Source organism: Hippopotamus amphibius, chromosome 15 (genome assembly GCF_030028045.1).
Source record: "Hippopotamus amphibius kiboko isolate mHipAmp2 chromosome 15, mHipAmp2.hap2, whole genome shotgun sequence".
Lineage (NCBI taxonomy): Eukaryota > Metazoa > Chordata > Mammalia > Artiodactyla > Hippopotamidae > Hippopotamus > Hippopotamus amphibius.
Window position 1 is genome coordinate 22,967,678 of NC_080200.1, and position 26,869 is coordinate 22,994,546.

At 36.5% G+C, this 26,869-nt stretch overlaps 1 pseudogene; it reads left to right on the top strand.

Annotated features, from left to right (window-relative positions):
• The first annotated feature begins 3,884 nt into the window (after positions 1-3,884).
• On the top strand, positions 3,885-4,841 carry LOC130836371 (olfactory receptor 2L2-like; annotated as a pseudogene).
• The last annotated feature ends 22,028 nt before the right edge of the window (positions 4,842-26,869 follow it).

Sequence of the window (26,869 nt, forward strand, 5' to 3'; positions counted from 1 at the left end):
CAGTGTTTACACCATTTTGCATTGCAGCCAGCATTACATGTGCTCTAATTTCTTCACATCCGTGCTAAAACTTTTTATTCTTTGTTTTTTGTTTTTTTGCACTAGCCATCACTGAAAGGTGAAAGGTGGTATCTCGCTGCAGCTTTGACTTTAATTTCCCTAATAATTCTTTGTGTTGAATATATTTTCCTATGTTTATCGGCCATTTGCATATCTTTGAAGAAAGGCTTATTCAAATGTGTCCACCATTTTAAAACTTATCTGTTGTACTTGTTGAGTTGTATTTTTTTACATATTCCCTATATCAATCCATCATCTGATATACATTTTTCAGTTATTTTCTATTTTGTGGGTTGCTTATTCACTCTACTGACAAAGTTCTTTGATGCACAGAGGATTATCATTCAATATATCTATATTTTTGTTGTTGTTGCACATGCTTTTGGTATTATGTCAAAGAAAGAACAGCTAAACCGAATATCATGAAACTTTCCCCTATGATTTCTTCCAGGAATTTACAGTTTTAGCTCTATAGTTAGATCTCTCATCCATTTAAGTTCATTTCTTTCCATGCTGTAAGGTAATGGACCAATTTCATTATGTGCATATGGATCTTAGTTTTCCTAGCAATATTTGTAGAGAAGACACCCCAACTGAAGCTTTGAGACATTCATCAAAAATCATATGATCACTTATGTGAAGGTCTTTTTTTCTGATATCTCTGTTTAATGTTGTTGTTTTTTGTTTGTCTTTAAGCCAATACTGCAGTCTTTGTAGCTTCGTGGTAACTTGTGATTCAGAAGGAGTGAGTTCTCCAATTATTTTACAAGATTGGTTGAGCTATCCTGTGTATTTTGGGATTTTGTATGGATTTTAGAATGTATTTTTCTATTTCTTCAAAGTCCTCTTTGGGATTATGATAGACATTTCTTTGCACCTCTTCTTTGCTTATGGTAGTATTGACATTTTAACAATATTCAGTTTTCCAGCTCAGGAGCACGGAACACTTTTCCATGTATTTGTCTTTTCCTCAATTTCTTTCAGCAATGTTTTGCGATTCTCAGTGCACAAATTTTTTGTCTTCTCTGTTAAGTTTATTGTTAGGGATTTTATTCAATTTTGTGATATTGTTAAGGTAATTGTTTTCCTAAATTCTTCTTGGTATAATGCTTTATTAGTGTATAGAAATACAACTGATTTTATATCCTGCAATGTTGCTGAATTTATTAATACTAACAGGTTTTTATTTTCTACATATAAGATAATGCAATTTGTGAACCATGATAATTTTACTATTTTTTGTTTTTTTACAGTTTGGAGTTTGTTTCACTTGCCTAGTGGCTTTTTTTAGTACTTCCAGTACTATATTAGTTAGAAGTGACAAAAGAGGACATCCTTGCCTTGTTCTTGATGTTAAAGAAAAGTTTTGTCTTTCACCATTGAGTATAATGTTAGTTGCGAGTTAAATTTTTACCCATGATATCAGTTTTCTACCACTTTAATATTTTATTCAAATAAAGAAGTACATGATCTCAACAGCCCACAGGATGAACCAATCAATGGTTTCATAACCCACTGGTAATCCCCAAGGCAAGTATTTTACATTATTTTTACACATTTCCCTCTATTTAACAATATATTTTTCATCAGTATGCTTTATTCCAAAAGTTAATAAATATCAATACCATCTCTTTTTTTGCTTTTGTTTTTGTTTTTGTTTTCTGCATCTCTTGATGCTTCTCTCTGGCTACTGTGAGCAGAGACCTTCTCTGTCCACATACCACCACCCCCACTGCTTTTTTATTTTGTTCCTGTATCATTTCAATATAGTTACATCCCACTTAGTGTCTGCAGTGGCTAGGTTGACATCATTGTTTCATCTTTTACTATACATTGCAAAACTATGAAAATATAAATTATTTTAAAATCATGATATTTGAGTGTGTATTTCTTTCTATATACTTCTCATTATTGGTATTTTATCTGACAAGACACTTTTAGGATGATATATTTATAGGCAATATTGAGAATTTTCAGAAAACATTTTCAAGAAAACATTTAGACTTCTTAAGAAAATGTCTTTCACTGGGATATTTCTCATTTATTTTCCTGTGTTCTGGTCATGATATTTCAATATGGTGGCTCATATGTATCAATTCTGAAAAAGTTTTTCTTTGATAATATTAACTCCATTATTTTTCTATATGCATTTCTAGGAATGCATACATATATATAAGCATACATATGGGTTTCCTTGTATTATTTCTCAAGTTATCTTATCCTTTCAAAATGGTAATATTATTAACTTATTGCTGTTTTTTTAAAATTAATTCTGCAGGGTTTATTTTTCCACTTTACCTTTGAAACTTTCACAATCTTTTTATCAATTATTATTATTTTTTAATTTGCAAAGGACTTTGTTAACTCTTTTATAGATCTAATGATATTTATATTGTGGATTAATAAGGTCTTACACTTCTTTGACAAGACAAAACTTTTTTTTAATGTGTTTTTTTCTGCATTTTTCCAATTATTTTAAGCCATATAGTTGTATATGATTGTGTGTGTGTGTCAAAATGTATATGTATGTGTGAGAGTATGTGTGTGCCCTTGTGTTCAGCTTCCTCTTTCATGTTGAGTAATTTCTTAAAAGTCTGGAAAGTGTTAGCTCTAGAATAACATTTACAACCAAAACACTATATACTGTGTAGAACTTGTTCCCTTTAATGTCTCTGAGAATTCCTCTTCCCACATCCGTGAGAATCAGAATGTCATATTCTTTTTTCCATTTAAGTGACTGACCATTCCTCTATCCAAATTTCTTCTTTCAGAATGACCTAAAATTTATCATCTCTCATTGTGTCATATGCTTACCTGCTCTTTTTTGGTTTTTAACATGTCTATTTCTTAATCATCATGGTAGCTTTTTTTTGAAGAGGAAGGAGATTATAGTGTGCCTAACTGTACACACTAATCTAGAATTGAAAAGAATTTTAAGTACAAAAAGAATAAAAATTAAATGAATAAAACAAAGTACTATGAGGCAATGTTTATATTTAATGGTTAGAAAAGCAGAGAGAAACAAAACATATGCTAATTAGGAGAGAGTGCATAGATTCACAAAAACTACAAGGAGCACATATAGATATTCAGGCAAAGGGTCTACTTAACAGTATTCACAATCTTATTGAGGAGGAAGAGAATGACTTTGTGTAAATGGTACTTGACAATAAAGATTCCACAACAAATGAACCAGATAATGTTTTTTAAAATTAATTAATTAAATTTTATTGGCTGCATTGGGTCTTCATTGCTGTGTGTGGGCTTTCTCTAGTTGCAGTAGGCAGGGGCTACTCTCCATTGTAGGACACAGGGTTCTCATTGCTGTGGCTTTACTTGTTGCAGAGCATGGGCTCTAGGCACACAGGCTTCAGTAGTTGTGGCAATCAGGCTCAGTAGTTGTGGCTTGCAAGCTTAGTTGCTCTGCAGCATGTGGGATCTTCCCGGACCAGGGATTGAACCTATATCCACTGCATTGGCAGGCAGATTCATAGCTACAGCACCATCAGGGAAGTCCCCAAATAATGTTAAAATAAGCTTAATTTGATATTTCTATGTTATCCTAATGATGTCATATAATTTTACTAAATAACATTAAAGATTTCTGGGGAAACACTTTGGCGACAAATGTTTATATTTTAAACTTTTAATTTCTGGCTCAAAAATGAATTTTATTGTTTGAAAAATAGATACATTCAGTTCTTTTAAAAGTTGTAAAATTTAAATAATTCACAATTGGAGCAAAATAACAATTTAAGAATAGCTTATTGTTTTATACTTAATTACTCTTGTGTCTCTTTTTAGGAAAAACATATCAATGACCCATGGAAAACTATAATCAAATGTCAAATGATTTCATCTTAATTGGGTTGTTCCCCCCTTCAAGAATTGGCCTGTTTCTTTTTATTCTCATTGTTCTCATTTTCTTAATGGCATTATTTGGCAACCTGTCAATGATCCTTCTCATCTTTCTGGATACACATCTCCACACACCCATGTATTTCCTACTTAGTCAGCTCTCCTTCATCGACCTAAATTACATCTCCAGCATTGTCCCCAAAATGACCTACAATTTTCTGTTTGGAAACAAGTCCATTTCCTTCATCGGGTGTGGGATTCAGAGCTTCTTCTTCTTGACTTTAGCAGTTGCAGAAGCCTTGCTCTTGACATCTATGGCTTATGATCGTTATGTGGCCATTTGCTTTCCTCTTCACTATCCCGTCAGAATCAGCAGAAGAGTGTGTGTATTAATGATAATAGGATCTTGGATGATGGGCTCTATCAACTTCTGTGCCCATACCATATATGCCCTGCAGATCCCTTACTGCTGATCCAGATCCATCAACCATTTCTTCTGTGATGTCCCATCCATGTTGACCCTGGCCTGCATGGACACCTGGGTCTATGAGTACACAGTATTTGTAAGCACCACCCTATTCCTTGCGTTCCCTTTCATTGTTATTGCGTGTTCCTATGGCCGTGTTCTCCTTGCTGTCTATCACATGCACTCAGCAGAAGGGAATAAGAAGGTCTATTCAACCTGCAGCACACACCTCACTGTGCTGACTTTCTACTATGCACCCTTTGTTTACACTTATCTACGTCCGAGATCCCTTCAATCTTCCACAGAGGACAAGACTCTGGCTGTCTTCTATACTATCCTGACCCCCATGCTCAACCCTGTTATCTACAGCCTGAGAAACAAGGAGGTGTTGGAGGCCTGGAGAAGAGTAACTCAGAGAATCTTCTCTGTGAAACATAGACAAAGTTCTTTTGCATGATTACAAGGACTTGAATATAAATCCATCCATCACTGTTCAGTGATTAAAAACATTATGCTTAGGGGCTTCCTAGGTTGGTGCAGTGGTTGAGATTTGGCCTTCCAATGCAGGGGACACAGTTCAAACCCTGCTCCAGGAAGATCCCACATGCCTTGGAGCAACTAAGCCCATGCATCACAACTATTGAGCCTGTGCTCTAGAGCCCGTGAGCCACAACTATTGAGCCCATGTGTTGCAACTACTGAAGCCCACGTGCCTAGAGCCTGTGCTCTGCAACAAGAGAAGCCACAGGAATGAGGAGCCTGGGCATCACAAGGAAGAGTCCATTCACCTTAGAGACAGTCTGTATGCAGCAAAGAAGACCCAACGTAGCCAATAAATAGATAAATAAATAAATAATAAATAAAAAAATTATGCTTAAATGAAAGGACAAAAGTTTTGCACCTCTTGTTCAAAAAAAAGAAAAAGGTGCCATTATTCTTGCTCAAATATAGTTTTTTTTTTCAAAATTAATTTATTAGATATGAAATACAATACAAATTATAAACAATACTTTGTGGCAGATTTTCATGCATAATAAAAAAGTAATGTTTATTTTGTGATGTTGTTATTGGTCATACCATATTTGAGGCTCACATTCCTACCAATTTATCTTTATCAAAATCTATACTTTTAGAAAATTTATTATTTTTTTAATATAGTTGAATATGTTTTCAGTCAGAAGTGACAAATGCTAAGTTTGCAATTAATTTTTGAAGACTTTTAATTTTGAAAAGAACATTTCTGCTAATTTTACTGGAGCCATTAGGAGTATTTATAAGTTGTGAAAACATTGGATTAAATTTCTGATAAGTTATGACAAAATGTAAATTTTAGTGCCTGTGGAACTAATAATTCACAAGGAGAATTTCTTTTGCTTTTTTTTTAAAAAGGATTCTCTTAGGAATCAGTTTAAATTCATCAATTCATACAAATAAACTTCACATAAATCTGAATTTAATTTTAAGTATAAATTCAATCAATGTCATTTCAATTATTCCTGTCAATTTTCTCATAATTTGTAGGCTGTGTTTTAGAAACCAGGAGTACCTTGAGGTTTCAAATGTCTTTTCATTCATTTTATCACCATACATTCAATTACAGGGTAAATTGATGTTAAAATTTGCTAATAATTGTTTCCTGAAATTTTATGTAAAGAGTGTATTCTTTTACATGAGGGATCTTTCATATTAATTTTTAAATCTCTAAATGTCATTTCTATTTCCAAGCCTGTGGATATTTGATTTGCAATGTTGCAACAGTTTTTAAAAGCCTTATGTTCTGTACTTTTTGATGAATACCTACAATTCCCTGTTATGTTTTATTGCAATGACAATTTGTACACTATTATTTTGTAATAATTTACTGGAAAAGTTTACTGCCTGAAATCCTTAGCATTTCTTGTCCTGGAACTCCAGTGATGAAATGATGTAGTGAATAATTTCACACGACACAGTGTTGGACGTCGGGATGGTAGGTTAATTTGGTCCCTACCTCCACCATGGCTCATTGTTTCTTCCAGGCAATTTTCCTTCTTTCTCTTAGTCAGTGGCCACTTTTACCATTGTTGTTACATCTGCAGCTGTTGTTATTGCCACCACCTATCTGGACCCAGGTCTGAATCTAGCCCCTCCCTTGGGGTGCTGTGGAGCCCTGAACCCAGATGTATGTGTACACATTGTAGGCCAGGCCATTTGCTCCATATACTGCTGCCTGAGCTGACATAAACAGGTCCAAATACTGGACCAAAACTACATGCTGTGACTGCCACCAAGTATAGCTCCTCTGCTCACATGCATGCTCAGATATAAATAACCAAGGATTTCTATGGCAACAACAGAATATTAAACCAAGCAAGGTTTATTTCTGTGTGAAAGATTATGCAAGCATACATTCTATATGCCCTGAGAAATGTAGAATGAGTGAATAGAAAATGAATGACATTATGCAAAACAGAAAATGATGGTACTATCTGCTGTTTTTGTCAGTTGTTATTGGAAACAATCTAAGGAAGTGTGGAATTGAGCAGGAATGCCCATTCAAGACCCCTTATACACTTCAGGTGGTGAATAATAGATGGAATTGGCAGATGTGTACCTGTTGTTGGACCTAAAACTCTATGGCTTAGAGGAATCACATCATATCTTTGGACTAAGTTTGCTGAGAAGCAAGATGGAAGCAGTGCACCCTAAATTGTTGGTAAATAATGTAGGAAAGAAAAAAATATATTTCCTCTCTCCCCATCTACATCTTGGCTGAGCTATCCTCTATAAAAATTGTCTAGGTTAACTGAAAACAAAAAAATAATTTTTATTAACATATATACCTCCTATATACATTGAGGAGACCCAGGAAAACTGAGTAACTCCCTTAAATGGCCCAAACTATTGAAACAGGAGGGAAGGGGACAAGGCAAACCATTAAAAGAATGACATCCCTTGAGCAAAACAGTATGTGACAAAAACTGATTAGAACCTCAGTTAGAATCAAGATGGCAGAAGATTCAACTTCTATTAGATCTTGAGCCTCAGCATGCACTCACTGTGATATATTAGCATGCTAACTGACACACCCTCAGACACGATGACAGCTCCAAGGCTGACCATAAAAGGCAAAAAAGTGGGAAGTGGCCCAATTCCTAGAAATCCCCACCCATTTCCCAAGATAGTTGGAATAATCCTCCCACTTACTAGTGTGTGAAATTACCCAGCCCATAAAAACTAACCACACCCTTGGGCAGCTCTCATTTTTTGAAATGGTCTACATTCTGCATAGGGAATATGTATCTCTCTAAATAAACCTGCTTTCACTTTACTTTGTCTTGCTCTTGAATTTTATCCCATGTGAAGCCAAGGACCCTCATTTGGTGACCCATCCCAAGAACTCACCCAAGACCTGGGGCATGACCATTATCTTGCTCACCCTTCTCCTGCAACATCTTTTGGGCAGCCACAAGGGGACCTCCGAGGGTACAATTTGGATCTGCCTATTGGGCTACAGCCTCCCTCTGTGGCGGGTGGCTGGGACTCATCCTGAACAGTGTAGACTCATATATCCTCTTAAGTGGTGGCTCACCCCACCCATGGGATCTGGCAGAGATCAGTTCTCTAGTCATGAAGGAGCATGCCATGCCCAAGGCTTTTCTCCCCTCAATCTTTCTCATTCTCTCCTATTGAAACAGGAGAGAAGAGGGCAGGGCCCAACCTTTAAAAGAATCACATAGCCCAAAGACATGACATAAACTGATTAGAATCAAATAGGTCCAAAATGGTGGATGAGTTGACGTCCACTAGACCTTGAGCCTCAGTATACTCTCATTGTAACAGCTCAGCAAGCTAAATGACACACCCACAGGAGCCATGCCAGTTCCAAAGACAAAAAGTGGACAGTGGCCCCATTTCTGGAAATCCCCACCCTGTCCCCACAACAACTGGAATGCTCCTACCATTCATTAGCCTATGAAACTATCAACTTGTAAAAATGCTGACAACCCCATATCTGGTGCCACTCTCACTTTCTGAGATGGCCCACACTCTGTCTGTGGAGTGTGTTTCTCTCTAAATAAATCCACTTCTTACCTATCCCTTTGTCTCTCACTGAATTATTTCTGTGATGACACATCAAAAACCTGAGCTTCATTAAGTCCTGAGGCCAGGTGTGTGATCTCAGTTGAAGGTGAGTGGGTTCAAGTTCCAAACTGGGTTTTGGCTCGTTTCGAGTCCCAACTGCATGGGTTCAAGTCCCAAACAGAGGTACATGGTTTCACTATTGCTGTATCTTTTTGGACTCAAGAAGATCCACTGAGATGACCATCCAGACATCCAAATTAAGAATGTGAAGCAAGTAATTGGCAACTTGATTGGGTGAGTTTTCCCTTTGTGTCTCCTCAAGCCTGATTCCCCCACACTACTGGCTCTTAGTCTCAGCACAGTTCTGGGGCACCAGAACTGCATTGGGGGCCTGCTTAGGGGGACTACAGGAGTACTCCACTAAATCTGTGACCTCACCCTCCCAGGGTGCCTCTTGGGGTTCACAGCCTCATTGCACCCTGGAGTGGAAGTTGCAAGTGAGTACTTTTTTCGAGAGGTTCACAGGCTTTATTTAACCCCTGAGAAGAGGTCGTGATCGAGCACCTTTCTCATGAGCCTTGGAAGCATCATGGCTATACACTTCCCTATGTTTGTCTGCGGATCTTCATGATGAATTTCTTTTATATCCTCTTTCTCTCAACCCCTCCTGACTTCTTAGACTCTCTATTGATCCTTAAGACTCTTTGCTGGCTTTAAAACCAGGTCAGGTGTTGCTTCAGTTTTACTTCTGTGAAAATGTAAGCCTCCTTAGCCTCCCCTGAGAGGAACTTGCCTTTCTACGCTTATGCCTTTGAGACACAAATATTCCTGGTCTTCACCTGGAAACCTTATCTCCATCATCTTTTTAAAAGAAATATCAGGAAACATAGTAGGTAATTTAGAACTTGAGTTGTCATGAACAAATAAAAATCTTAAAGAGTGACTTTTCCATAAATATTAATAAAAAGGGTTTAGCCATATAGACAGGTGACCTTGATTTCTTCCATTTTCCAGAAGCACAATTTGAATCCAATTTTTTTTTGTAACTGATAGGTTTTACCTTGTTGTACCAGATTCATGGCTTAAATTTTGGAATGGGAACTATGAGATCTCTGTATTTGCTTGTGTTTGTATATATTTATATGTGTGCTGTAGATGTATGGAATTGCCAAAATTAATTTGTAAAGTTTCTATTTAATTGCATTAAAGGAAATTAAGTGAATGAATTTTAGGTTCACATGATGTGGAAAATACTCAGTACTGAACAAATATTTGGTATTGAAGCTAGCTTAAGCTTGTTGGTTTCATTAATATAGACATGTCTTTAGAGTTATCCATGTTAAGTATAATGCTTCTATTGTACCTAGGTTTACTAGAGGTCAGATAAGACCTTATTATATTTGTTGCAAATTTGTCATAAAAAATATAACTTGAGGTGAAAAAAACTTTTAAGGAAAGTAAGTGTAAATGAGATAAGAGCTTTTAGGTAAACTCTATCAGAATAGTTATGTTTTGGGAATGTCTATCTAAAATAGTCTTTCCAGATTTTGGTAACTTAAAACTAAACTAAGTTAAGTGAAGAGATATCATTGACTAACTGGGTCATTTCAAATAGGACAAAATATCAGAACATTAATTGCTGGGTGGGTCTAAGTTTCCCTACCTTTACCTTCTTAAGAGAAGGAAACTAAAGCATAAGTTTTTTTTTTTTAATCAGGAAATGTGGGTATGACACGCAGTTCACAATTACTTCCTTCTTGGTTTTTGCCAGAGATTAAGGGTTTTAAGGATTCAGATTATAATTAGTTACAATTCTAGTGATTGTAACCAAGTTTCTTTTTTGATTACATTCTAATCAAGTGTTTAACCATGGCTTCTAAGTCTTTTTGTATCTATAGACAGTTATTGCTATACTCTGATGCTTTTGCAAAAAGTGCTTCATCTTTGAGAAGATTCATAGAAAGGCTATGGAAGTGGTGTTTAAAAACTGCTTACACCACTATCTCATCCAAGTTAAGGGGGTGAAATACTCCCAGACTTAAATGTTTTGCATATAATATTGGGCCATTGTCCCCACATTATGTTAACAATTTCTCTCTTCCATACTCTCAGACAGCTGCTTTCTTGTTGAATTCTCCTGTTCCTAGGAACATAATTACACCTCCAGGATATGTCTGGATATGTGGCACTTCCCAAAATGAGGACCTAAAAACAAGTGTACACCAGTGAAAATCTGTCCCATATATAAATACTTATCCTTATATTGATAATGTGTGGTAGGAGGGAGACTGCCCATTAGGACATTTGGTCTCATTTAGAGTTACAGTACATAATAGTACTCAATATCATCCTAGGAGGGCCATCAGATTGATATTGGCAGAAATAGGATTGACCATGGGATTGGCAGCTCTGTGGGGAGGCATTGTCTACCATGAAACAATCCTAAGAAATCTAACCAACACTTTAGAGTACCTAGCTCTGACCACTGGAAATGCCCCTAAACTGACTTTCAGTTTATTTGGACTCACTGGCCAGTGTGGTTATGAACAATAGATTGGCCTTAGATATTGTCATAAACAAAACCTGCTATACCTAGGTCAATAATTCAGGCCAAATCAAGATGGACATCAAGAAGATTTATGAACAGGCATCTTGGTTACACCACTGCAACCAGGGATCAGAAACTAATGCCATCTGGTCCACCATTAAGAGCACCCTCCTTAGCCTTAGTTGGTTCCTACTCCTCATGGGCACAATAATGAACATACTCCTACTTCTCCTTTTCGGACCTTGATTCATTAACCACTTTGTAAAGTTTATGTCCTCCAGGTTGCAACAGTTCCACATCAAGATTATGGGCACATGAGAATTCCAGTTCTTACTGCTCTCCAACTCAAGACAAGAAGCTGCCCTACCCCTTGGTCCCCAAGAAGAGCTATCCAGAGATTATTACTCCCTGACAGGCAGTGTTGATAACTGCTACTGAGTCCTGAAGCAGCTACAGAAGACCAACTATTGCCTCTCTGCTTCCCATAAGAATATGGGTATAAAGTCTCTGGGAGGGGAGAAATGAGACAGGATGGAAGGAGGCAGAGCACAATCATGAAAAGAATGATACAATCCTTCATAAAAATAGGATAAAACAAAAGCTGGTTAAAACCAACCAGCAGCAAGATGGCAGACGAATCAGATTTCAGTAGACCTTGAACCTCAGTATATGCTTATTGTAATAAGTTAGCATGTAAGTTGACACACCCACAGGCACAATGACAGTTGTGAGGCTGACCATAAAAGGGCATGATGTGGGTGGTGGCCCAATTCATGGAAATTCTCACTCCTTCCCCAAAATAATTGGAATGTTCCTCCCACTTGTTAGTGTATGAAATTACCCAGCCTGTAAAAACTAATCACCCCACACCCCGGGGTCACTCTCACTTTCCAAGATGGCCTACATTCTGCCTTTGGGATGTGCATATTTTCTAAATAAACCTACTTTCACTTCACCTTGCCTCACTCTTAAATTATTTCCTATGCAAAGCCAAGGACCCTTACCTGGTGGCCCATTCCATGAACTCACTCAAGACCTGCAACATGGTCATTCTCTCACTCCCACTTTTTGTGCAACACAATGACAATAAAATAGCATCTTCAACTAAAAAAAAAAAAAAAAAGTTGAAAAAAGCAGATGGTGAGAGTGAACACCCTTGTCTTTTTCCTGTTCTAAGAGTGAATACTTTCAGTTTTTCACCAGTCAGAATGATGTTGACTTTTGGTTTGTCATATATGGCTTTTATTATGTTGAGGTAATTTCCTTCTATGCCCATTTTCTAGAGAGCTTTTATAATAAATGGATGTTGAACTTTGTCAAAAGCTTTTTCTGCATCTATTGAGATTATCATATGATTTTTATCCTTCAATTTGTTGATATGATGTATCATGTTGATTGATTTGCATATATTGAAGAATCCTTGCATCTCAGTGATAAATCCCACTTGATCATGGTGTATGATTTTTTTTTTTAATGTGCTGTTGGATTCTGTTAGCTAGTATTTTGTTGAGGATTTCTGAATCTATACACTTCAGTGATATTGGTCTGTAACTTTCTTTTTTTTGTGACATCTTTGCCTGATTTTGTTATCAGGGGGATGGTGGCCTCATAGAATGTGTTTGGGAGTGTTCCTCCTTCTGCAATATTTTGGAAGAGTTTGAGAAGGATACGTATTAGCTCTTCTCAAAATGCTTGATAGAATTTGCCCATGAATCCATCTGGCCCTGGGCTTTAGTTTGTTGGAAGATTTTTAATCACAGCTTCAATTTGCATACTTGTAATTGGTCTGTTCATAGTTTCTATCTCTTCCTGGTTCAGTCTTGGAAGACTGTATTTTTCTAAGAATTTATGTGTTTATTCTAAGTTATCCTATTTATTGGCATATAGTTGCTTATAGTAGTCTCTCATGATCTTTTGTATTTCTGTGGTGCCCATTGTTACTTCTCCTTTTTCATTTCTAATTCTGTTGATTTGCATCTTCATCCTTTTTTTTCCTGATGAGTCTGGAAACCCTCAGAATGGGAAAAAATAGTTGCCAATGAAACAACAGACAAAGGACTAATCTCCAAAATATACAAGCAGCTCATCCAGCTTAATACCAAAAAAGCAAATAAAGCAATCCACAAACAGGCAGAAGACCTAAATAGACCATTTCTCCCAAGAAGACATACAGATGGCCAACAAACACATGAAAAGATGCTCCACATCATAATCATCAGAAAAATGCAAATCAAAGCCACAATGAAGAATAACCTCACACCAGTCAGAATGGCCATCATCAAGAAATCTAGAAACAACAAATGTTGGAGAGGGTGTGGAGAAAAGGAAACTCTCCTGCACTGTTGGTGGGAATGTAAGTTGGTACAGCCACTATGGAAAACAGTTTGGAGGTTTCTTAAAAAACTAAAAATAGAACTACCATATGATCCAATAATCCCACTGCTGGGCATATACCTAGAGAAAACCATAATCCAAAAGAAACATGTACAGAAAAAATGGCGGTGAAGTAGAGGGATGTGAAATGCATCCCTCTCCACAGATGCATTGGGAATGCACCAAAAGAAACAATAATTCCCACAGGGAACCAAATGAGCACCAGAAGATGACCTCAGACACCGGAAAGGACCACAAGGATACCAACATAACTGGTAAGGAGGCAACTACGATGGCTCAAAGAGTGAAGTGGCTGAGCCGTGGCAGACAGGAGGGAGTGAGAAACACATGGAGGGTCTGCACTGCAGCTCAGTGTTCCTGGACTGAGACATCAATTCACAGCTGAACAGAGGGTCCAGGATTGGGAGCATGGGACCCACAGAGCTGGTTCAGGGTGAGAAAAATGTTGCCAGTAAGGTGACAGACCTAGAGGACAGGAGGGAAGAGGTCTGTGGCAAGGAGTGCCTGCCCCTGAGAGCTGCCAAGCCAGGATGGCAGCTGGATGCTGCAGGCTCACAGGCAGGGGGGAGGAGCTGCAGGCATAGCCTCTCTCTCTCTCTTTCAGTGCCTACAGCAGGCAGTGGAGAGACACCCTGTGGGCCACCTAAGTTGCTCAAGGAAACAATTACCCTCAGACCCTCGGGCAGGACTAGATTAAAACCTCTTGGAACACCAGCAGCAGGGAGGCTGCCAAGAGGAAAAAAAAAAAAAACCCAAGAGAGGCCCATCTCTGAGACTTTCTGTTTACACTTATACTGAGGTTCTTCTGTCAGGTCTTTCCAGAGAATTATGTCCTAAGGGATTCAGTAATTGTGTGTCTTATACATGTATGTGTTTCCTAGACTTAGTATTTGTTTAACACAACACTCGGACATTAGTCTGGGGCTTGGACAGTTTTCTATAAACCCCTCTATTGCCAGGACAAGCCACCCCAGGAGTTTGGACTACCATGAGGACACTAAGAAACACCATGCAGGCAAAGGAGAAGGAAAAAAAAAAAAAAAACAACAACAAAACAAAACCACAAGAACAAATAAATGAAGAGGAAATAGGAAAAATACCTAGAAAAGAATTCAGAGTAATGATAGTAAAAATGATACAAAATATCAATAACAAAATAGAGAAAGTAAAAAAAAAAAAACAGTCCATAAGAACTCAGAAAAACAAACAGCAATGGATAACAAAATAACTGAAATTAAAAATACTCTAAATGGTATGACCAACAGAATGACTGAGGCAGAAGAATAAGTGAGTTGGAAGATAGAATGGGGGAAATAACTGTCACAGAGCAGGAAAAAGAAAAAAAAATAAAAAGACTAGAAGCCAGTCTCAGAGACCTCAGTGATAACATCAAGTGTACCAACATTCAAATTATAGGCATCCCAGAAGAAGAAGAAAACAAGAAAGGGCCTGAGAAAATATTTGAAGAGGTTATAGTGGAAAACTTCCCCAACATGGGAAAGGAAATAATTAACCAAGTCCAAGAAGCACAGAGAGTCCCATACAGAATAAAACCAAGGAGAAATACACCAAGGCACATATTAAACTAATGACAATTAAACACAAAGAAAAAATATTAAAAGCAGCAAGAGAAAAGCAACAAATAACATATAAGGGAAAACTCATCAGGATAACAGCTGACCTCTCTAGAGAAATTCTGCAGGCCACAAGGGAATGGCAGGATATACTGAAAGTCCTGAAAGAGAGAAACCTACAGCCAAGAATACTCTACCCAGCAAGAATCTCATTCAGATTGGAGGGAGAAATCCAAAGCTTTCCAGACAAGCAAAAGTTAAGAGAATTCAGCACCACCAAACCAGCCTTACAACAAGTGCTAAAGGAACTTCTCTAAGTAGGACACACAAGAAAAGGAAAACACCTACAAGTACAAACCCAAAAACAATTAAGAAAACGGTAGTTGGAACACACATGTGAATAATCACCTTAAATGTAAATGGATTAAATGCTCCAACCAAAAGACACAGACTGGCTGAATGGATACAAAACCAAGACCCTTCTATATGCTGCCTACAAGAAACCCACTTCAGACCAAGGGATACATATAGACTGAAAGGAAAGGGATGAAAAAAGATATTCCATGCAAATGGAAATCAAAAGAAAGCTGGAATAGCAATACTCATATCAGACAAATTAGACTTGAAAGTAAAGACTATTAAAAGAGACAAGGAAGGACACTACATAATGATCAAGGGATCCAACCAAGAAGAACATATTACAATTGTAAATATCTATGACCCCAACATAGAGGTACCTCAATACATAAGGCAAATGCTAACAGCCATCAAAGGGGAAATCAACAGTAACAAAATAATAGTGGGAGACTTGAACACCCCACTTACATCAATGGACAGATCATCCAAACAGAAAGTAAATAAAGACACACAAGCTTTAAAGGACACATTAGACCATCTCAATTTCATTGATATTTATAGGACATTCCAACTAGAAAGGACAGAATACATTTTCTTCTCAAGTGCACATGGAACATTTTCCAGGATAGATCACATCTTGGGTCACAAATCAAACCTCGGCAAATTCAAGAAAATTGAAATCATATCAAGCATCTTCTCAGACCACACTGCCATGACATTAGATATCAGTTACAGGAAAAAAAAAATTGCAAAAAATACAAATACATGGAGGCTAAACAATTCATTATTAAACAACCAAGAAATCACTAAAGAAATCAAAGAGGAAATCAAAAATAGCTAGAAACAAATGACAATGAAAATACAACAACCCAAAGCCTATGGGATGCAAAAAAGCAGTTGTAAGATGGATGTTTAGAGCAATACAGTCCTACCTTAAAAAACAAGAAAATTATCGAATAAACAACCTAGCTTTACACATCAAACAATTAGAAAAAGAAGAACAAAGCAACCCCAAAGTGAGCAGTAGGAAAGAAATCATAAAGATCAGAGCAGAAATAAATGAAAAAGAAAGGAAAGAAACCATAGCAAAAATTAATAAAACTAAAGGCTGGTTCTTTGAGAAGATTAATAAAATTGATAAACCATTAGCCAAACTCATCAAGAAAGAAGGGAAAGAATGCAAATCAACAGAATTAGAAATAAAAAAGGAGAAGTAACAACGGACACCTCAGAAATACAAAACATCATGAGAGACTACTACAAGCAACTATATGCCAATCAATTGGATAACCTGGAAGAAATGGATACGTTCTTAGAAAAATACAATCCCCAAGACTGAACCAAGAAGAAACAGAAACTATGAACAGACCAATCACAAGTACGGAAATTGAGGCAGTGATTAAAAATCTCCCAACACACAAAAGCCCAGGACCAGATGGATTCACAGGCAAATTCAATCAAACATTTCGAGAAGAGATAACACCTATCCTTCTCAAACTCTTCCAAAATATTGCAGAAGGAGGAACACTCCCAAACACATTCTATGAGGCCACCATCCCCCTGATAACAAAATCAGGCAAAGATGTCACAAAAAAAAAAAAAAAAAAAAAAAAAAAAAAAAACACACAAAATTACAGATCACTATCACTGATGAATATAGATGTAAAAATCCTCAACAAAATACTAGCTAACAGAATCCAATAGCACATTAAAAAAATCATACAACAATCAAGTGGGGTTTATCCCTGGGATGCAAGGATTCTTCAATATATGCAAATCAATCAACGTGATACATCATATCAACAATTTGAAGGATAAAAACCATATGATCATCTCAATAAATGCAGAAAAAGCTTTTGAAGAAATTCAACATCCATTAATGACAAAAGTTCTCCAGAAAATGGGCGTAGAAGGAAATTACCTCAACATAATCAAAGCCATATATGAAAAACCCAAAGCCAACATCATTCTAAATGGGGAAAAACTGGAAGAATTCCCTCTAAGAACAGGAACAAGGTAAGGGTGTCCACTCTCACCATTATATTCAACAGTTTTGGAAGTTTTAGCCACAGCAATCAGAGAAGTTAAAGAAATAAAAAGAATCCAAATTGGAAAGAAGAAGTAAAATTGTTACTCATTGCAGATGACATGATATTACACATAGAAAACCCTAAAGACTGTACCAGAAAACTGCTAGCACTCATTGATGAGTTTAGTTAAGTAGCAGGATACAAAACTAATGCACAGAAATCTCTTGCATTCCTATACACTAACAACAGAAACGCAGAAAGATAAATTAAGGAAACTCTCCCATTCACCATTGCAACCAAAAGAATAAAATACCTAGGAAGAAACCTGCCTAAGGAGGCAAAAGATCTCTAAGCAGAAAACTTTAAGACACTGATGAAAGAAATCAAAGATGATACAAACAGCTGGAGGGATATACCATGTTCCTGTATTGGAAGAATCAACATAGTGAAAATGACTGTACTACCCAAAACAATTTACAGATTCAATGCAATCCCAATCACATTACCAATGGCATTTTTCACAGAACTAGAGCAAGACATCTTATGATTTGTATGGAAATGCAAAAGACCCCGAATAGCCAAAGCAATCTTGAGAAGGGAAAAGGGAGTTGGTGGAATCAGGCTTCCTGACTTCAGACTATACTACAAGGCCATAGTGATCAAGACAGTATGGTACTGGCACAAAAATAGAAAGGAAGACCAATGGAAAAGAATAGAGAACTCAGAAGCCCAAACACATATGGACACCTTAACTTTGACAAAGGAGGCACGAGTATACAATGGAAAAAAGACAGCCTCTTCAATAAGTGGTGTTGGGAAAATTGGACAGCAACATGTAAAAGAATGAAATTAGAACACTTCCTAACACCATACACAAAAATAAACTCCAAATGGATTAAAGACCTACATGTAAGGCCAGACACTATAAAACTCCTAGAGGAAAACATAGGTAGAACACTCTATGTCATCCATCAAAGCAAGATCCTCTTTGACCCACCTCCTAGAATCATGGAAATAAAATCAAGAATAAACAAATGGGACCTCATGAAACTTAAAAGCTTTTGCACAGTGAGAGAATCTGTAAACAAGACTAGAAGGCAACCCTCAGAATGGGAAAAAAATAATTGCCAATGAAACAATGGACAAAGGATTAATCTCCAAAATATACAAGCAGCTCACGCAGCTTAATACCAAAAAAGCAAAGAACCCAATCCACAAATGGGCAGAAGACCTAAATAGACATTTCTCCAAAGAAGACATACAGATGGCCAACGAACCCATGAAAAGATGTTCAACATCACTCATCATCAGAGAAATGCAAGTCAAAGCCACAATGAGGTATCACCTCACACCAATCAGAATGGCCATCATCACAAAATTTGGAAACCACAAATGTTGGAGAGGGTGTGGAGAAAAGGGAACTCTCCTGCACTGTTGGTGGGGATGCAAGTTGGTACAGCCACTATGGAAAACATTTTGCAGGTTCCTTAAAAAACTACAAATAGAACTACCATATGATCCAGTAATCCCACTCCTGGGCATATACCCAGAGAAAACCATAACCCGAAAAGAAACATGTTCCATAATATTTATTGCAGCACTGTTTACAATAGCCAGGACATGGAAGCAACCTCAGTGCCCATCAACAAATGAATGGGTAAAAAAGAGGTGGCATATATATACAATGGAATGTTACTCAGCTATAAAAAGTTATGAGATGGAGCTATATATAATGAGGTGGTTAGACCTTAAGTCTGTCATAAAGAGGGAAGTAAATCAGAAAGAGAAAGACAAATATTGTAGGCTATCTCGTATATACAGAATCTAAAAATGGTACTGAGGAACTCAGTGACAAGACAAGACAAGAACAAGGATGTAGATGCCGAGAATGCACTGGAGAACTCGAGGTTTGGGGGAGCGGGGGGTGAAGGGGAAGCTGAGATGAAGTGTGAGAGTAGGAAGTACATATTTATACTACCAAATGTAAAATACCAATGGGAAGTTGCTTTATAACAAAGGGAGTTCAACTCAAGGATGGATAATGCCTTAGAGGTCTGGGATGGGGAGGGTGGGGGTGAGTCGAGGGAGGGAGGGAATATGGGAATATGTGTATAAATACAGATGATTGAACTTGATGTACCTCAAAAAATAATAAATATATAAATTAATTAAAAAACAAAAACAAAAAGAAACATGTAACACAATGTTCATTGCAGTACTATTTACAATAGCCAGGACATGGAAGCAACCGAAATGCCCATCAACAAATGAATGGATAAAGAAGATGTGGCACATATATACAATGGAATATTACTCAGGTATAAAAAGGAATGAGATGGAGCTACATGTAATGAAGTGGATAGACCTAGAGTCTGTCATACAGAGTGAAGTAAGCCAGAAATGTAAAAACAAATATTGTATGTTAACTCATATACAAGAAATCTTAGAAAAAAAATGGTAATGATGAACCCAGTGACAAGACAAGAATAAGGATGCAGATGTAGAGAATGGACTGGGGCACATGAGGTTGGGTGGGTGGGGGGGTGAAGAAGAAGCTGGGATGAAGTAATAGAGTAGCATAGACATATATATACCACCAACTGTAAAATAGGTAGCCAGTGGGATGTTGCTGTATAACAAAGGGAGATTAACTTGATGATGGATGATGCCTTAGAGGGCGAGGACGGGGAGGGTGGGGGCGGGTGCACAAGGGAGTGAGGGAACATGGGGATATGTTTATAAATACAGCTGATTGATTTTGGTGTACCTCAAAAACTGATACAGGAGTGTAAAGCAATTATATTCCAATTAAAAATAAATAAATAAAAATAAATTTAAAAAGAGAGAGAGAAAAGCAGATGGCCAGTTACGAACAGTTACAAAGAAAGGCACCATATAAGGGTCAATACTTGTTATGCAGATTTGAGTTACTGCCTTCGGTATTGATAAGAGTTTTTAGATATTTAGTCATCATGCATATCGTGGCACAGAGAAGGAAGACCATAACAAATATAAATGTCCTTATAAATTTAAGTTTCCCTTACAGAAGAATAACTTCTACTTTAGTTTTCAGAAATTTTCTGATGCTTGCTGTTTCTTAAAAATAACTAGGCTGTAATAAACGTTATGCCAATAAGGCATATTTTGTGTGGCAAAATTTGCACCCATATAATACAATTACTGAAATGCTTTTTACTGATATTCCTACAAAAGTGAGGATACTTCACATTTTTAAAGTTCATTCAGGTCTGCTGCCCATTTTTTGATTGGGTTGTATTTTCTTTGTGTGTGCTATTGGGTTGTATGAACTGTTTATATATTTTGAATATTAACACCTTGTCTGTTATATTATTTGCAAATCTTTTTCCCATTTGTAGTTTATCTTTTCATTTGTTGATGGGTTCCTATCCTGTGCAAAGCTTTTAAGTTTAATTAGGTACCATTTATTTATTTTTGCTTTTAGTTCTTTTACCTTAAGAGAGAGATCCAAAAAGAAAACTCCATGACTTTTGTCAAGGATGTTCTGCCTCTGTTCTCCTTTTGGAGTTCCATGGCTTCTGGTCTTACATATTGGTCTCTAATACATTTTAAGTTTATTTTTGTATATGGTAAGAGGGAATGTTCTAATATCACTTTTTACATGTAGCTGTTCAGTTTCCCCAGCACCATCCGTTTAAGAGACTTTCTTCTATCCTTTTTATATTGTTGCTTCCTTTGAATTCAGGCTTTACTACTTTCTGTCTGTGTCATCTTTTTTTGTTTGTTTGGTTGTTTGTTTTGATTTGTTTTTGTTTTGCATGCACCAGGCAGAATGTGGGATATTTCTTCTCTGACCAGGAATTGAAGCTATGCCCTTTGCAGTGGAAATATGGATTCTTAACCTCTGGACCCCAAGGGAAGTCCATTTTTTTGCCTCCTTTGTAGTTGATTATTGATTATAGGTGCATGGATTCATTACCAGACTCTCTATTCTTTTCCATTGACCTAAGTGTCTGTTTTTTCTGATAGTATCATGCTTTTTGATTCTGTAGCTTTGTGGTATAGTGTACAATCTGAGAGGGTGATATTTCCAGTTTTCTTCTTTTTCACAAAATTGCTTTGACAATTCAGGGTCTTTATTGGTTCCATATAAATTTTAGGATTATTGGTTGTAGCTACATGAAAAAATATTGTGGATGTTTTGATAAGAATTGTATTAAATCTGTAGATTTCCTTGTGCAGTATGACCAGGTTAATAACATTAATTCTTCCAGTTGAAGAAAGGGTATATATTTCCATTTCTTTGCATTATCTTCAGTTTTCTGCATCTGTGATTTTAGTTTCCAAAGCAAATGTCTTTCACCACCTTGGTTAAGTTTATTCCTAAGTATGTTATTCCTTTTGATGTAATTTTAAACAGGATTATTTTTGACTTTATGTTTCTGATATTTCATCATCAATGTATACAAAAGCAAGATATTTCTGCTTATTAATCTTGTATTTCTCAAATTTCCTAATCCCTTAATTAGTTCTAATAGTTTTTTTTTTTTTTTTTAGGTGGAAACTTTAGAGTTTTCTATGCAAAGTATTATGTCATCTGCAAATACTAATAGTTTCACTTCACCCTGACATTTTAGATGATTTTATTTCTTTTTCTTTTTTATTGTTGTAACTAATTCCTCCATTACTATGCTAAATAGATGTGGGGGCACTTCCCACTGGTACAGTGGTTAGGAATCTTCCTGCCAGTGTAGGGGGCATAGGTTCAGTCCCTAGCCTGGGAAGATCCCACATGCCACAGAGCAACAAATCCTGTGCACCACAACTACTGAGCCTGTGCTCTACCATCTGCAAGCCACAACTACTGAGCCCACACATGGCAACTCTTGAAGCCCCCTTGCTCTAGGGTCTGTGCTCCACAACAAAAAAGGCACTGCAATGAGAAGACTGTGCACCACAACAAAGAGTAGCCCCTGTTCACTACAACTAGAGCAAGTAACATGCAATGGAATGCCCAGAAGGTAAACAGCTGATCTTTCACCAGATATTCTGCAGGCCAGAAGGAAGTGGCAGGATATATTTAAAGTAATGAAAAGCAAAAACCTACAACCACAATTACTCTGCCCAGCAAGGATCTCATTCAGATTTGATGGAGAAATTAAAATCTTTGCAGACAGGCAAAAACTAAGAGAAGTCAGCATAAGTAGACTAGCCTTACAACAAATTTTAAAGGAATTTCTCTAGGCAGGAAACACAAGGGAAGGAAAAGACCTACCAAAACAAACCCAAAACAATTAGGAAAAATATTAATAGGAACATATATGTGGATAATTACCTTAAATGTGAATGGATTAAATGCTCCAACCAAAAGGCACAGGTTGGATGAATGCATACAAAAACAGGACCCATATTTATGCTGTCTACAAGAGACACACTTCAGAACTAGGGACACGTACAGACTGAAAGTGAGGGGATGGAAAAAGATATACCATGCAAATGGAAATCAAAAGACAAATGCTACATAATGATAAAGTGCTTAACCCAAGAGGATTTAAATTTTTTAAATATGTATGCATTCAACATAGGAGCACCTCCATACATAAGGCAAATGCCAACAGTCATTAAAGGGGAAATCAACAGTAACAGAGTGATAGTAGGGGAATTTAACACTCAACTGACACCAATGGACAGATCATCCAAACAGAAATTAAATAAGAAACCCAAACCCTAAATGACTCATTAGACCAAATGGACTTAATTTATATTTATAGGACATTCCATCCAAAAACTACAGAATACACTTTCTTCTCAAGGGCACATGGAACATTCTCCAGCAGAGATCACATCTTGTGTCACAAATCTAGCCTCAATAAATCTTATCAAGTACCTTTTCTGACCACAATGCTATAAGACTAGATGTCAATTACAGGAAAAAAAATGTAAACATTACAAACACATGGAGCATATAAAACACACTACTAAATAACCAAGAGATCACTGCAGAAATCAAAGAGGAAATCAACAAATACCTAGAAAAAAATGACATTGTAAACACAACTACTCAAAATCTATGGGACACAGCAAAAGCAGTTCTAAGAGAGAAGGACATAACAATACAATCCTAACTCAAGAAATGAGAAAAATCTCAAATAAACAATCTAACCTTACATCTAAAGCAATTAGAGACAAGAAAAAAAAAAGTTAGCAGAATGAAAGAAATCATAAAGATCAGATGAGAAATAAATGAAAAAGAAATGAAGGAAACAATAGCAAATATCAAATAAACTGAAAGCTGGATCTTTGAGAAGATAAATAAAATTGATAAAACATTAGCTGGACTCATTAGGAAAAAAATGGAGAAGAGTCAAAACAACAGAATTAGAAAAGAAAAAGGAGAAATAGCAACTGACCCCACAGAAATACAAAGGACCACAAGAGACTACTACAAGAAGTTATATGCCAGTAAAATGGACAACCTGGAAGCAACAGACAAATTCTTAGAAAAGTACAACCTTCCAAGACTGAACCAGGAAGAAATAGAAAATATGAACAGAACAATCACAAGCAGTTAAATTGAAACTCTGATTTAAAATCTTCCAACAAACAAAAGCCCAGGGTCAATGGCTTAACAGGTGAATTCTGTCGAATGTATAGAGAACAGTTAACACATATCCTTCTCAAATTCTTCCAAAACCTAACAGAGGGAGAAACACTGCCAAACATTCTATGAGGCCAGCATCACCCTGACACAAAAACCAAACAAAGGTTTCACAAAAAAAGGAAATTACAGCCAATATCACTGATGAATATAGATGCAAAAATCCTCAACAAAATACCAGCAAACAGAATCCAACAGCACATTAAAAAGATCATCCACCATGATCAAGTGGGGTTTATCCCAAGAATGCAAAGATTCTTCAATATGCACAAATCAATCAATGTGATACACCATATTAGCAAATTGAAGGATAAAAACCATATGATAATCTCAACAGATGCAGAAAAAGCTTTCAACAAAATTCAACACCAATTTATGGCAAAAACTCTGCAGAAAGTGGGCATAGAGGGAACCTACCTCAACATAATAAAGGCCATATATGACAAACCTACAGCCAGCATTATTCTCAATGGTGAAATACTGAAAGCATTTCCTCTAAGTTCAGGAGAAAGACAAGGGTGTTCACTCTCAGCACAATTATTCAACATAGTTTTGGAAGTTTTAGCAACAGCAACCAGAGAAGAAAAATAAATAAAATGAATCCAAATGGAAAAGAAGAAGTAAAACTGTCACTGTTTGCATAAGACATGATACTATATACAGATAATCATATATGTGCTACCAGAAAACTACTAGAGTTAAATTGTTTGCTAAAGTAAAACGATATAAAATTAATGCACTGAAATCTCTGGCATTCCTATACACTAACAAAAAAAAAATCAGAAAGAGAAATTAAGGAAACACTCCCATTTATCACTGCAACAAAAAGAATAAACAACTAGGAATAAACCTACCTAAGGAGGCAAAAGACTCATACGCAGAAAAGTGTAAGATACTGATGAAAGCAATTAAAGATGATACAAACAGATGGAGGGACAGACCATGTGCTTGGATTGGAAGAATCAACGTTGTGAAAATGACTATATTACCCAAAACAGTCTAGAGATGAATTGCAATCACTATTAAATTACCAATGGCATCTTGGAACTGGAACAAAAAAGTATACAATTAATCTGGAAACACAAAGGACTCCAAACAGCTAAAGCAATCTTGAGAAGGAAAAATGGAACTGGAGGAATTATGAGCTCTGACTTCAGACTATACTACAAACCTACAGTACAAAAAACATTATGGTAGTGGCACAAAAACAGAAATATAGATCAATGGAATAAGATAGAAAGCACAGAGATAAATAGATGCACAAATTATCAAATTATCTTTGACAAATGAGGCAAGAATATGCAATGGAGAAAACACAGCCTCTTCAATAAGTGGTGTTGTAAAACTGAACAGCTACATTTAAAAGAATGAAATTAGAATGCTCCCTAGCAACATACACAAAAATAAACTAAAAATTGATTAAAGACCTATATGTAAGGCCAGATACTATAAACTCTTAAGGAAAACATAGGCAGAACACTCTATGACATAAATGACAGTAAGATCATTTTGACCCACCTCCTACAGTGATGGAAATAAAAACATAATAAACAAATGAGACTTAACAAAACTTAAAAGTTTTTGCACAGCAAAGGAAACCATAAACAAGACAAAAATACACCCTTCAGAATGGGAGAAAATATTTGCAAACAAAGCAACGGACAAAGAATTAATCTCTGAAATATACAAGCAACTCATAGAGGTTAATACCCAAAAAACAAAACAACATAACAAAATAACAACACCACCAAAAACAGCCAAAAATGGGCAGAAGTCAAAAATAGACATTTCTCCAAAGAAGACTAACAGATTTCCAACAAACACATGAAAAAAAATTTAACATCACTAATCATTAGGAAAATGTAAGTCAAAGCCACAATGAGGTATCATCTCACATCAGTCAGAATGGCCATCATCAAAAAATCTAGGAACAATAAATGCTGGAGAGGGTGAGGACAAAAGAGGACCCTCCTGCACTGTTGGTGGGAATGTAACTTGTTACAACCACTATGGAAAACAGTTTGGAGATTCCTTAAAAACCTAAATGTAGAACTACCAGCTGACCCAGCATTCCCACTACTAGGCATATACACTGATAAAATCATAATTCAAAGAAATATATGTACCACAATGTTCACTGCAACACTATTTACAGTAGCCATGGCATGGAAACAAACTAAATGTCCATTGATGCATGAATAGAAAAAGAAGATGTGGTACATATATACGGTGGAATATTAGCCATAAAAAGTAATGAAATTGAGTTATTTGCAGTGAGGTAGATAAACCTAGAGACTGTCATGCAGAGTGAAGTAAGTAAGAAACAGAAAAAACAAAAACCATATGCTAACGCATATATATGGAATCTAGAAAAATGGTACTGATGAACTTAGTGGCAGAGCAAGAATAAAGACACAGATGTAGAGAACAGACTAGAGAACACTGGGAGAATGGTTAGGCTGGGATGTAGTGATAGAGTAGCACTGACATATATAAACTACCAAGTGTAAAATAGATATCTGGTGGGAAGCTGCAGAACACAGGGAGATAAACTCACTCCTTTGTGACAACCTAGAGGGGTGGGATAGGGAGGGTGGGAAGGAGGATCAAGAGGGAGGAGATATAGGGATATATGTATACATGTAGGTGATAAGCTTTGTTGTCTAGAAGAAACTAACACAACACTGAAAATCAATTATGCTCTGGTAAAGATGTACTAAAAATAAAGTATAAATAAATAAATAAATAAATAAATAAATAAATAAATAAATAAATGTGTGAGGAGTGTCACCATCTTTCTCTTATTCCTGAATGTAGTGAAAAAGCTATCAGCTTTTCATCATGACAGTTGGTTTGTCATAAATAGCTTCTTTTTACCTT